This window comes from Excalfactoria chinensis, chromosome 16 (genome assembly GCF_039878825.1).
Source record: "Excalfactoria chinensis isolate bCotChi1 chromosome 16, bCotChi1.hap2, whole genome shotgun sequence".
Lineage (NCBI taxonomy): Eukaryota > Metazoa > Chordata > Aves > Galliformes > Phasianidae > Excalfactoria > Excalfactoria chinensis.
The window spans coordinates 935,962-950,258 of record NC_092840.1 but is presented as its reverse complement, the minus strand read 5'-3'; the positions used below and the strand labels follow the sequence as shown (position 1 = coordinate 950,258).

Genomic DNA, 14,297 nt, shown 5'->3' with positions numbered 1-14,297 from the left:
ATAAACTGTTTTCAGACCATGAGTAAATCATTGTCCCTTTCTTCCCTTTCTAAGGAGTGATAAGGACAAATGAGCTTCCTTTGTAAGAGGCGTTGGCATAAATGGATAAAAAGTGTTCAAATGAAAGATGTGTTTTATTGGATAATTGAGAATGGACTTAGTGTGCTAGAATGTAAAGTCTAGGTGGAAGTTGGAATATCTGCTAACTGAATGGATGCGTAAGTCTCATAAAAGTATCTTTCATGACTACACAGATGAAAGAAGAATAATTTTAATGTCTTGTATGGATGGCTCTTCTACAGCTACGTACAGCTTAGGTTATGTTTACAGAGCTATTTTACTGTCTAGCAACTAACCAATGGAACTACTTACAATTAGTTATATTTTATGTGCACTGTATCAAATTCTCAGCAGGGATCACAAGTCAAAATTCCTGTCTTAGGATGTGAGGAAGGAACTGGCCTTGCCAGCATTTTAACATATGGTTATTGGCAAATCATTTATATCCTGCTTCTCTGATAACCAATCTGTTCATCTGGCAAAACATTATTAGGCAGTTGGTGTGGGCTGGCCTTGCTCACTGGTATTTTATCATCACCTGTAGTGCTTTTGGGAATGGATCTCAAAAGCAGAGATTGAGTGCTTTAATCAATTTCCTGAGCTCTGACCATCAACAGTGTCTTCATTTCCTGCCACTTTATAAAATGGGGTTAAGTTACAGTCAAAAACTTGTTTGGGGTTATTCTAAATAATCCCACTGAACTGCTTCACGTTTACACTCAGCTGGGATCCTGCTTCAAAGACTGAGAATATTGATGAGAATCTTCAGCAGAGTTTATATCAGCTCTTCCTACCTTGGTTCATACTGTGTTCAAATCTATCCAAATCTTACCATTGACTTGAACAGGAGCAGGAAGGAAAAAATAATAATGAAGTAGGAATTCAGTCAGAATGAATTTAAAACAAAAATAATTCTATTTATTTCATTTAATATTTAACTAGGAACTAGTGAGTGTAATCTTTCTTGTTTCATTCTGAAAGAGACCTACTTATGAGTTCTGTTCTAGCATTGTGTGAAAAAAGGATTAATGGGTACATAAAGATCTTCAGTATTTGTCTCTTAGCTAGACATATCTGATGTCCTACAGTTTAGCTTTGTTGGGGCAAAATTTTGCCTAATTCAGCTTTCAGTCTCTCAGGACTGTGAAGTAACTTGAAGAATTATCAGGAACTTCTCTAGAGATGGAAAGGAAGTAAACAAATGCATTAAGTTGCTCTGGTTTCTAAAACTTTAAATGAGTTTCTTAAACAAGTTTCCCTATATATTTATTGACATGATTTCCCTTGACAACTTTGTATCGATATCCAGTTTTGTGATCTGTTCCCATATGGGTCATGGTGTTTAAAGGTATCATCTGACAAGACAGATGTGGCACTATGAGATTTCTTTTTTTTTTTTTTTTTTTTTTTTTTTTTTTGCTTCTGTAGTGGCCATGCTAAGTAACGGCCTGAAGCAGTGATTGAGCACCTGGTGGGAAGGCAGGGCCAACCCCAGGGGAGCTCAGGTGCATGCAGACCAATGCACCTGAGTGACCAGAAGGGGTGGAGCCAGGATCCACCCCTTCCCAGACCTGATTTAAGGGTTGGCAGTGAATGTGAAGGCTTTTATTGCTGGTGATCTCTGCCTGCCTGAGGCCTTACAAAGGTAAGCAGTTTTTTTTCATTCATTTCTATGTCTGTGGCTGCTGAGTTTGGGCTCATTCTCATTTGCTGTAGCTGAAGACTTTGCCACCCTGCTATTATCATCCCATTATAGCGTTACAATTTCTTTTTCTTTTTTCTTTTTTTCCTTGCCAAATTGTAAATAAATTAATGTGGATAGTCAAAACCAGCATGTACTAGCCAACAACAGAATCGTAAGGATTAGCATGGAGAAAACTGCTTATAGTTACTGCTGAAGTGGTCATCTTCTGTGAAACAGGGCTGGAGCTATGTTTCCATAGACTTTCTGTCACTGGAATTGGTCTCTAGCTACTGGGAGCTGACAGTCTATGTAAGAAAATCACAAATCACCTGAGAAGTTATTTCCTCATATGAAATTTAGGTTAAAAATCTCAAAAGCAGGTGACTACAAAACTGTGAATTTATCTGTGTTGTTTCCAGTGTCATTTATAAAACTAATTTTGTTCTTGTGAGTTTTTCAACTTATGTCTGAAACTAATATAGGTTCACTTGTACCTAGGCAAGCCTGCTGTGTCTATGACTTTCTCTCTTAACTGTTATATCTAATTTTTTTTCTTAATTTTAGTCTCCTTTGTACAGACACTTCAAGGAGGTAACTTAACTGTGTCAGGAAATCATGCTCCTAGGAACAGCTGTTTAACCAAATATTGGTTGACCTCATCAACCAACCATTTGTCCATGAATCACTGACAGGTTTACACAACATACACAAATTTGAATTTAACTTTATTTTCTCTTTGTTTTGTTTTTTGTATTACCACTAGAAGTTATATCAAAGCTGAAATCATATTTGTGCCTAAAAGAAAGCATGATTGTGTGCCCCCAGTGGCGCAGTGGTATAAGCTGCTGCTTCAGCACTGGAGGGCCCGGGTTTGAATTCCCCCTGTGGCGCAGGGGTAGAAGTGCCACTTCGCTACACAGGGGGCTCGAAACCCGGGAGCTGGACTCGATGATCTCTAAGGTCCCTTCCAACTCGTACAATACTATGATAAGCACCGATATCATATTTGTTATGAAGATTCCTGTGATAGAAAGCAAAGGTAGGGTGAGCCACTTACTTTCACACCTCAATGCTGCCTCTGCCAGGAATGAAAGAATGGTAGTTGTCATAGAGGGCTCCTTTCTGAAGGGAACAGAGAGCCCAGTATGCCAGCTGGACTCCACTCACAGGGAAGTCTGCTACCTCCTTGGGACCCAGGTCAGGGACATTACTAGGAAGCTCTCTGGCCAGTTATGGCCCTCCAATTATTACCCAGTTCTGGTTGTTGCTTTTGGCAGTGGTTAAGTTGTGGGGAGAAGCCCAAGGACCATAAAAAGGGAACATTAAGGCAGTAACTGGAAAGAGAGGGAGCTCAGGTGTTGTATCTCTTCAGTAGCAGGGAAAAATATAGAGAGAACAAGAAAACCCACCTGGTCAACAAATGTGGCAAGGAGGCTGGTACCAATGGAGGAGTCTTATTTATTTATTTTTTAATCTGATCATGGGGCAGTTTATTCTGCACCAGGCCTGATGATCATAGAATCACTCTGGACTCTTTTGCCATCACCAAAGCATGGTAAGATTGCTCATGTGACTGGAGTGCTGCAATGGATGGCTATAAGCTCTTCAGAAGGGATAGGAAAGGAAGGAGGGGTGATGGGGTAGCTCTCTCTATCAGGGAATGTTTTAATGTTGTAGAGAGAATAGAGTTGAATCTTTGTGGGATTGAGAGGAAGGCCAACAAGTCTGACATCCTGGTGGGAGTCTGTTAAAGACCACCCAACCAGGATGAAGAGGCAGACAAAACATTCTATGACCAGCTGGCAGAAGTCTCACAATCTTTAGCAATTGTGCTTATAGGGCACTTCATCTTGCCTGACAATTGCTGGAAATACAATCCTGCAGAGAGGAAGTGGTCTAGAAGCATGTGGAAAATAACTTCCTCACACAGCTGGTAAGAGAGCCTACAAGGGAAAGCACCCTGTTAGATGTGCTTTTTACAGAGAAGGACTGGTGGGGGATGTGGTGGTCAGAAGCTGTTTTGGGCAATGTGAGCATAGAATGGTAGAGATCTCTATTCTTGGTGAAGTCAGGAGGGGGCTTAGCAAAGCTGTAACTTCAGCAGGGCGGACTTTGTTATTTAGGATGCTGGTAGGGAGAGTTCCTTGAGAATCAGCCCTGAAAGGTGAAAGCATCCAGAAAGGCTGGATGTTCCTCAAGGAAGGAAATCTTAAAGGTTCAGAAACTGGCTGTCTCTTTGTGCAATAAGATTGAGGTGGTGTCGGAGAGGCTTGGTTAAAAAGCGAATTGTTCTGGGATTCTGGGAAAAGAAGATTCTACTGTCTTTGGAACAGTCTTTGGTCAGGAGCATGGAAAGAATACATTGGGAAGAGTACTAGGATTGCAGAGAGAAAATTAGTAAGGCATAAGCCCAGAAAGAGCTTAATTTAGCCACTAGTTTAAGATAATTTAAAATGTTTTTACAAATCTATTAACAGAGTGGGAAGGGCCAAGGAGAATCTCCATCCTTTATTGGATGCAGTGGGGAACATTACCACCAAGAATGAGGAAAAGGCTAAGGTACTCAATGCCTTATTTACTTCTTCTCTCTTAAATAGTTAGGTGAGTTATCTTCAAAATAGGGCTGGCAGATGGAAATGGGGAGCAGAATAAAAGCTCCTCAAAACAGGAGAAAACAGGTAGTGACCTGCTGCTCCACCTGGTCTGTCTCAAGTCCATTGGGTCAAATGGGATCCACCTGTGGGTACTGAGAAAGATGACCAGGACTGCTGAGAAATGCTGGAAAGCAGCTTGATGGATGGGTAGGTTCTGGATGATTGGAGACTTGTCAGTGCGGTGGCGACCTACAGGAAGGGTTGGAGTGAGGATCAGAGGAACTACAGGACTGTCAGCCTGACCTCAGTATCAGGGAAGGCTATGAAGCAGATAGATAATCTTGGGTGCGATCACCACATGGCATATGTGGGACAACTGGGGGAGCAGGCCCATCCATCATGGGTTTGTGAAAAACAAAGACCAGTTGTATGAGCTTCAACAAGACTAAGTGTAACGTTCTGCCCTTCAGTCACAACAGTTTCCTTCATTGCTACAAGTTTGGGGCAGACTACCTGGGGAAGTATCACTGTCCACAGAGGTTTTCAAGAAAAGGGTAGATGTAACACTGAATGATGTGGTTTAGTAACCATGGTGGTAAAGTATTGATGCTTAGACTAGATCATCTTTGAGGTAAAAAATATTTTATTATGCTTTTCAAGTACTGTGCGTGGCCAGAAGTTCTCAAATAATAACAATAATAATTCAGTGCTTTTCTTTAATTAAAGCAAAAATTTCTTTAATTAATCAAAACTGTTGTAATATGACTGAAAAATGCATTATCTGGAAAATGAATAGGGATTTCAGGCAAATTAGCCCAATTATACAGAATGTGTATTTACATATATACCTTCTTCCTTCATGCTATTCATATATTGCTTATTAAGCTCTTTACAATAATCTAACTAATACACAGTTCAACTCATTCTTCTGTTGCCTTCAGTATTTGCTACTGTTCATATTGTAATGGTAAAGAGTTTAGAAATTAAGAGCTTTACTAGAGCGGAATTTGTCACTGGACAGGGTACTGATATTTATTCAGCTCTTAGAAATCATAAAACACTGTAAAACATTAAGTAAAATTAGTACATTCCTTCTTTCTTAATGCCAATAGTTTGTTACTGTGGTTCTAATTCTCCAAATAACTTAACCCTGTATTTGACTTGTAAGAAAGATCCTAAAGCACACTTCAATCAAATTAAGCATGTGCTTACATGTTTTTGCTCCACAGGAGTAAACTTAAATTAATAAATACAAATATCTACTTTGAAAACAGGTGTCTAAATGCAAACTGATACCATAAAATCAGTTATTTTTCTATATTTGCTCTTAAAATAAGTATCATCGATAAAGGTATCCAGACTTTGGAAAAGAATTGAGATTGCCCGTGTATCACTACACCAACAATAGCATACTGAGTCACAGACATTTACAACAACAGACGTGCCAGACACAGTAATTATATGTTGTTTTTCTGCTGACTTGTTTGAGTAAGGAGTGTAAAAATGATTTTAAAAAAGAAGTGAAGATCTGTTTGGATTAAGAACTCAGGGGGAAAAAAAAAAAAAAAAGAAAATCAGGCAAGGAAATAGGGTTTTGTTCCCATCTGAAGAAAATATACGCATGTCTTAAGCAAAGACAGTTCACACAAAATATTTTTGCTACTGTGTAATGGTGATAATACAGCCATCTGATTCTCTATGATAGCAGTCTCATCACTTTCCTCAATCACCATCTATAAAATGGCTAAATCAAGAGATAATAGTATTTGTTATGTAGATGTTAGGCTGTCTAGGCACATCACTGGGAAAGCATTCAGAAAAAATTAGCCCAGCCAAAGCTATAGGGCAAACTATCTACACAGATCTGATTTGACTTTTCAAGTATTACGAAGAAGATTAATGATTCTCATCTAATTCATCATGAAAAAAAGTAGGTCTTCATAAACATACATTCAGGTTCCTCCTGAGAGAAACCCTAACATTCAGTGTTGGTAGCTCCTAGTCCTGCTTTTGTTAAGTGTCTGAAACAGCATCTCCTGGAGCTGAAAGTTATTTAATCAGCATGTCAGGTGGACAAAAAACCTGTGGAATTGATGTGTGATTTCTCTGTGTATTTCCTAAAAAGTACTTCACTGTACAGTAAAACTGGGAATGGAGATTGTTAACAGAAGAAAAATGAAAGACTTGTATCAAGAAAAAAAAAAAAAAAAAAGGAAAGCAATGGCTGTAGCTGGAAGATTTTATTGCATATTTTTGCTTTGGTTACTAGAACTGTAAGAGGCGTGATCCGATAGCAGGTTTATTCATTTCTAATTACAGACATGGCTTTATCTGCAAGGCTTCCTCCCCCATCTCTGCTAACTGCACTCCCCTCCCTTTTTCCTCCTATCCCCTGGGGCAGCACTGTGGTGGGGCTCAATCACTCTTTTATTAGTTGTGATATACTGTGGCTAATTCCCTTAATCTGGACCTTGCTTTCCTATAAAGCCCAGACCTCAGGTATTGAATTTCCCTGATCAAAGTGCAACCAGTGTGGGACACAGCAATCTCCACTAAACAGGGGAGCTTGGGAAAGCTCGTAAACGGAGTAAAAGTAATACACACACATACACACTCACAAGATGGTGCAATCAATTGGTAGAACAATCACGTGTGAAATATTACTGGCTCCTTAAAGTGCTGGTTCTGGGATTTACTGCAGTGTATTAATCTGCTATGCTTAATGCATTGACCTTTCACCCCCAGCAATTCAGTAGACGGTGCTTGAATTGCCAGAAGCTAATACAATGGATTAGGAGCAGAAAGAGCCCACCACGCTGAAGGGCTAGGGCAGCCCTGAACCATATGACCAGTAACTTCTCCATCTTTCATACCAGATAGCACCAGACAATATGGTCACCACAAGAAGGTCGTTATTGACAGCAGAATTTCTGGAAAGGGAGATAGAGGAATACAAGCTTGTTATAAAACAATAGAAAAAGACAGTCTTGTGACTGAGTCACAAGGCAGTGATTTAGATGCATTTGTTTTATTCCATGCAGTCATTCTCCCCTTGTGTGTGACTACAGGCAACACAGTTCACTTCTTAGGATCCTGTATTTCCTATCCATAAAAGCAGGACAGTGGCACTTACCTAATTTTCCCAGGACCAGTGGTGAAGCTTTGTTCATTGACATTCAAAAGGCATTTGAAGATGACAGGATTAAGTGTTATGTATTAGTACAAAATAGGATTATATTCACTTCATTAAATATACATAGATATGGAGAAATGAACGGAAGAGGACTTCCCCTCATCTGTATATCAGGAAACTCAATCATTAATCTAAAAGCTTTTAATGAAAAGTGGTGTGTTCATTTGTACCAAAATACTCAGAACTAAAAACTAGTGCCACACAGACTTGCAGAAGTGCATAGGAATAAATGATGTAAAATCCAATGCAGATTCAACAACTATGAGGTAGTCAAATGTTGTTTTCCTGCTGCCTTGGCCATTGTAGAGCCTCTACATCTTGTGTACACAAAGCCCTCTGGATGTTAATACTCAATGTAATCTTTATTCAGTATAATTTAACAAACAGTTGTACAATAAGACTGAATGCTAGAGGAGGGTCCAAAAAACTCACAAAAGAGATTATTCTGTTATAAGTAATTGCTATCAAATACTATTAAATTCTGAATAGTGTTAAGCCCCCTCCACTCACCTGCTCAGGCACTCTCATTTAGGATTAAAACAACCTTTATTTGATTTGTTTTACTTCAATTCACAATAAATTAGGCTGGCCTGAATTAAATCTCTTCAATACTAAGGAATAGTATCTACATAGGGATTCACTACACTTTAATTAGTCCACTTCAAAGGTTAATTTGCTTATTTTTTTCCTGATGTGTTCATAAATTACCAGAGTGCATGGGCCATATTTATAAGATGGCTCAGAACTAGGGCAAGGAAAAGGGATCTGAACATATATTTGGAGTTTTCTGCTTTCATGGGAGTACTAGTGCTGCTGAGCACTCCTCTGAACTGGGATATACTTTAAATGTTGAATAATTGTGGGGTTTACTTCAGCTACCCTCAGCTGTCTAATGTTAGGTTTCTAGTTGAACTTTGCAGTCTAGACCTAGTCAATGGAAAGAGACACGCAGCCCTAGAAGATGGGTTGATGGTTGGACTAGATGCTCTTACAAGTCTTTTCCAACTTTACTGACTCTATCGTAACAAAACCACTCTGGTATGTATCTTTGAGTCTGCCATTATACGACTGCTTTATGTCAACTCAAGAGCAAGCTGTCCTCAGTGAAGTTCACCTCATGTTCCCTTGTCCCTAGCTGCGTGCTTTGCCATCTCCCTTGTGCCAGCAGGCATTCATACAGCCCCGTAACAAATTGTGTCAAGAAACCAGTCCAACCAAAACCAAATCTGAACAACAATAACAACAACAAGTAATGGAAAGAGATTAGTTACGGAAGAATCTCTGCATCTGACTTAGGAAGGCTTTATTTTAATTGTGCAACCGTATTCTTAAAAAAAGCAGGAAGAATTGTTTTTTAGAGCTATTTCTTACATTCTAGCAGTTATACGGGGAGCTTTGCCTGTTAGTTTATAGCAAAGACCTAACTGTCAGACAATTGAAAAGGAAATTCTAACCCCAAGAAACCAGACTGGTGCAAGCTCTTATGAATATAAATAGGTCTGAGTTTCTGAGCAATACTTGTACCTCATGTCTTGTGGTTAAACATCTTTCTTCAATTTTTCACAGCAAACTTTGACAAAGACAATTGGAAACATCGTCTTCTTTAAGTGCCCATTTTTTGCAGCCTTAAAGATAGCTGGAAGGAGCCTGTCCTGTGAAAGTTATCACTCTTTAAAGAGCTTGTGTAATGCACTCAGAACAGCGAATTGCTTTTTAAACTCTTGACCCTATATAAAAGGAGTTAGATTCATGCAAATTATTTTCTTCAAATAAAAATCAAATATGTAAATATACTTTAAGCCAGCCATGTGAGTTTTAAGAAATAATCTTTGTCTGTTTGTCATTGCTGATCATGTGGCAAATGGACCAGATGTCATGCTATGTGCTTCAAGATCATCTTGACTCAAAACATTGCAGCCCAGCCCTTCAAGCCATAATTCAAGGACACAGAAGTAGCAAAGGACAGAAAAGATGAATGGCATAACAGCCATAAACAGATCAGAGCAGAAGGGATGTCAGAAGGCTGCAATGGACGGTGGGGAAATCTCTTTGCCTTGGTGGCTCGTGGGCCCTAGTGCTCACAGCCTGACATCAGCCACTTGGAATGCTAGTAATATAACACCCCTGCGACACTCGGTGCTCCTGCCGTACCGTTTTATTGCCTTGCTTCCACTCTCTCTGGTTTATATCGGATTGTGTTTTCCAAAGACAGGCAATAAAGAGGGGAGGAGGGGAGAGGGGATTTATAGCCTGCTAAACTAAACTTCCCTGGACTTGCTGTCCTCTGTCCTAGCCTTCCTCTTGCTGCCCTGACTGCTCTGCAGGAACAGTGCTTATAGCAAGGTCTCAAGGGTGTGAAGGACATGGCTTGTCAGAGACTCACTTGGGTTCTCTTCTTGGGAGGTCAGAGAGCACACACTGGTCATTCCTTAACTTGGTTGCTTCAATGTGTCAGGCAGTATTCATGGAAATCCATGCAGGCTTTTTCACGTGCTAATAATCTTGAGACTAATCTTGAAGGGCATACTTTACATTTACTGCATGAGACCCTTACTAGTTGTGGAACAAGTTAAGACTTACCAAAATCTGGCTTGATGCGTGCATCATTATTACTTCTGTTTCTGAGAAATGATTGTTAAGGTTCCTTTTGCCTCATGAGGTTTAATGTCAAGGGTAGGTGTGTTGCATGTGTCATTTCAAGCATGCTTTGACAGTAGAATGCAGCTTGGAGTCTTTATAATACAGAGCTTTTAAAATACAAAGGAGAAACCTCTGCCTAGCTCTGATGAGGACAACCAAAGCACCGCTGTGTCACTGGTAGTTGTCCCATCGCATAGTCCATGAGGTATTCACTGTGAATATATGCGGATAGAGGCAGTGGCAACCATAGCTTTCTCAGGCAGTGCTGCTCCTACATGAACCTGAAAGGCTGCAGTAAGGCATATCTACTTTGTGACGGGCATAGTAACAGCACAGTGTGACTTTGTGCTCTGTGAATACGAGGGTGCCCTTTAAATGAGCTGAGGCATAGTATGGGAGAGGATTTAGATTCAGGATTAGGGAGAACCATTTCCACATAGCAAATAATTGATGAAATGCTCACCTAGGGCCTAAGTACCTTAGGCCTTATATATATATATTTTTTTTTCTCTGAGTTGGCAACTCAGTTGGCTGTTCCTCAAATTCCTATGTTGTTCATATATTTTAAAACATCCAGTCTCTGAGAGTACGTTCTTAGAGATGGGATATATAAATGGAATTCTTTCCTACTGAATTACTATTGTAATGTGGTATTAAGGCTGAGAGACAAGTGCAAAACAATTTCATGAACCAAGTCATCGCATTCAAGGAAATGTGGCAGATAAGTGCTCAAATAGATAGAAAAACACCAGTAAAATGCAAGCACATGCCACCAAGTATTTAACAGTGAAATTGCCATGTGCTCTGCTATCCTGTGATAAAACTGTCAAGTGTCTCTCAACTGCCCATCACTGACAGAAATTTTAAACCAGCTCTTACTAGTGTGATCTCACCATGCCAGGTGCTCTTCTCCAGTTTCTCCTTCACTGCTTTCCAACTGCCCCCACTTTTGACAGCTGCCCTGGCTGCAGTGAGTAAGTGAAACACACCAGCATCCAACCAACAAGTCATGGAAGGCATTGCCTCAGCTCCTATGGAGCAATTTAGTTAGTGTGGTGGGGTGAAATGTCAGATGATGGGTGGACATTGCACAGAGTTTGTGAAACCACACTGTTTGGATCATTTAAGACAGTGCTGAATGTAGGTCAAGAGAAAATATTGTACTGTGGGGAACCAGTCTGCTGCTATGACAGGGATGTACGTAAAGGAATCCAATTGGACTTTTATATTTCCTTCACTAAAAGATTGCTTGTCACAGCTTCGAAGTCCAGTTCAGTTGTACAGCACTTGACCCGCCAACTGACACCAATCAAAGAACTGCCCGATATTTAGTGTTTTTTGTTGTTGTTGTTGTTTTGGTTTGGTTTGGTTGTGGTTTTTTTTTTTTTTTTTGTTTTTGTTTTTTTTGGTTTTTTTTTTTGTTTGTTTTTTGTTTTTTTTGCCTTATTTATCTTCTACCATGAACAAGAAATGACATTGTGCTCAACAGCATATTAACCAGAGCCAGAGATAGGACTTGGAGCTTCACTTTCCAAACTGTTCTGAGGTTTGCAGTATTGCAAGTATTACTTTCAGGGGGAGCTTGGTTTCAGCTCAGTGTAAGGATTGCTTTGTACAACAGACAAGGGAAAAGCTGTTTCTGGATGCTGAGCACTTCTTCCACTGTATTTGCAAACTCAACCGATTTTTTTTTTCCTCACAGAAAGCAGATACTCTGTTTCCATTTCAGCTTTTCTTATCTTGTTTTTGTTCTGTTAAACGGAGGTAGCAGTTCCTTGTAAATGGACCTCTTACAGCTCTTGAAAGGAAAATACTACTCAGGTCAAGTTCTTATGTTTATATAACTTGTTATCAGGTCTAAGGAGGAAAAAATCATAGTGTGGGATGGGAGGACAAGGCAAACCTTACATTTGGAAAACATTGTTACTCTGTCCCAGATCTAATTCCCAACCTCTCCCTCCCACACACTCAGAGAATCCCTTGTCTTTGTACATTCTGTGTGTACCTACGATTTACCAACACCTCTGTGCTTGTACTCATCCCTTTCTTCGTGCTTACTGACCAGTTTGTGAGTCTTTGCTCCTGTGCAACTACCTGCTTTCCTGGACAGACTGAGGTCACATGGAAGTATTCCACTATAGGCATTCAGCGACAGTGGGGAAAGGGCTGAAAAGCTGACACCGTCTTTATGTAAAGTTAACTCTTCTGCAGGTGGAGAGGTGATATTCAGGAAGCTTATGACACAGAATCAAGTGGAATGTCTGTGTGAGGTCAACTGTCTGTGTGAGGAAAATCATCACCGTTTAGAAAGGCAGCAGAAAGATACGCAAAACAAGTAAATGCTACTGCAGATCCCCCTACTCTTCTGGTGAGTCCTGTTAAACTACTGTGTATGGGGGACAGAGAAAATATGGTATAGAAGCAAACAAGTGTAAATATCTAGCCATGGACCATCCAACAGTTTTAATTCTGTATCTTTCATTGCAGTAGCATGAAATAACATTTAAAATGCAGCCAGGATGTACATGCTTAGATATAAATAAATGCATTTTCATCCGTCCTTGTACAGCAAGGTTTTAACTAATTTTGGGAAAACAGTACATCTCTTTTGACACGAATGCCATAAGGTTCACTGTCAGTTTGATCAATTGTAGCAGCAGGTTATGCAGTTATAAACAGTGACTCCTGACAACATGTTCATCGCCCTTTCACTTCACAAAATCAATCTTATTAGCAAAATGAGGTCCATCATCATCTAAACAACTCTTTCCAGGTTAAAAAGGATTTACCCACTCTTCTGTCCTAACACGTTTGGGTTCCCTGGCCAAGCATGAAGCCAATTTCAGGAGACTGTTCCTCCAGCCTGAAGGTAAATCTATCTGTGCATTATAGAAGAGTTCTTCTGGACCTAAGAGTGCTGCAGTAAGGGAAGAGAATGAGATTTTTAGCTTTCTAGAATCTAATCAACATATAGAGCTCAGTAATTCAGAGTCAATACCTAAACTGAACATGATGCTATAAGCAATAAATTGCTTGAATTTCTAGAGAGCAGCAGGTTTCTGAAAATTCTACCAAAGAGTTTTCCATTCTTTTTAACATCCAAAAGTGAGGAGAGATCTATTTTGTGCTGCTATGAAGAGTAGTAAAAAATTTCAATCAGTAGTTATGTTCAAATTCAAACTTCACAAAATTTTCAACCTTATTATTCTGTATGGTGCATCATGTGTATGGCTATAAACCACATCCAGAACTTCCAAAAATTTGGTGAATAGCAAGTTGAGTATCAGGATAGTGCCTGCTATGATAGATCATGCTATATGGAAGCGTTCCATGAGTTATCACAAGAGAGAGCTTCCTCTGTTGTACAGGCTGATAAGCAAAGACAGCACTGGAGTAGATCAATGGAACTCTCTTAGATCAGATCAGCATAAACTCAGTAAGGGCTTATCTGCATGCTAGTTTCTGGAAGAGCAAGTAACTAATCTTGATACTTCTAATTAAATTGGCAGCTCTTTATTATTTAACCATAGCACATCTATTCAGGCCTTCTCAGTTTTATCTGTTTAGAGTGATAGCATGAGACTGAAGTACCATTTACATTCCACAGTTGTGGTCCAAACAGCAGAATTCAACTATCTCACTATTTTGAAGAATTTCTCTTAGCACAGATCTCGCAGAGATGCCTGACAAACAGAGATGTGCTTTAAACAGTTATTGAACCTCAACCTGTCTTGAAAGCTGACACAATTCCAAGAAAGGCTTTGGAATATGTGAATTGTCTCACTGTGTCCCAGAGCTTTTCATGTACATGTGATATGAGCACCACTCCCACCCTCACTTTTTTATTTCTCGATTGTCCTATCTAGTGCATTTACCAATGACTTCATCTGAAATATTTCTGATGGAATAACGAAAACAAAACCGGGATCCCTTCCTCCTCTGTTTCTGCTGCTTATTAACCCAAGGTGATTTAGGACGTCCTTGAGCCTTACAGCAACTGAAATTTATTTTAGGAGCCATGTGCTTAGGGACATGTGGAAGAGGTTATTTATTCTAAAGAGCCATCCAGTGATGGTGATGTCATAGGGGCCAGCAAAGTACCATATCAATTCAGTTAGTGTGCTAC

General features: G+C 39.7%; 1 long non-coding RNA gene across 1 annotated transcript; it reads left to right on the top strand.

Annotated features, from left to right (window-relative positions):
• The first annotated feature begins 1,679 nt into the window (after nucleotides 1-1,679).
• LOC140259445 (uncharacterized) lies at nucleotides 1,680-12,976 on the top strand. The gene is made up of 3 exons (XR_011905404.1): nucleotides 1,680-1,705; nucleotides 12,383-12,539; nucleotides 12,945-12,976. It is a non-coding gene; the product is annotated as an uncharacterized lncRNA (long non-coding RNA).
• Nucleotides 12,977-14,297: the final 1,321 nt, after the last annotated feature.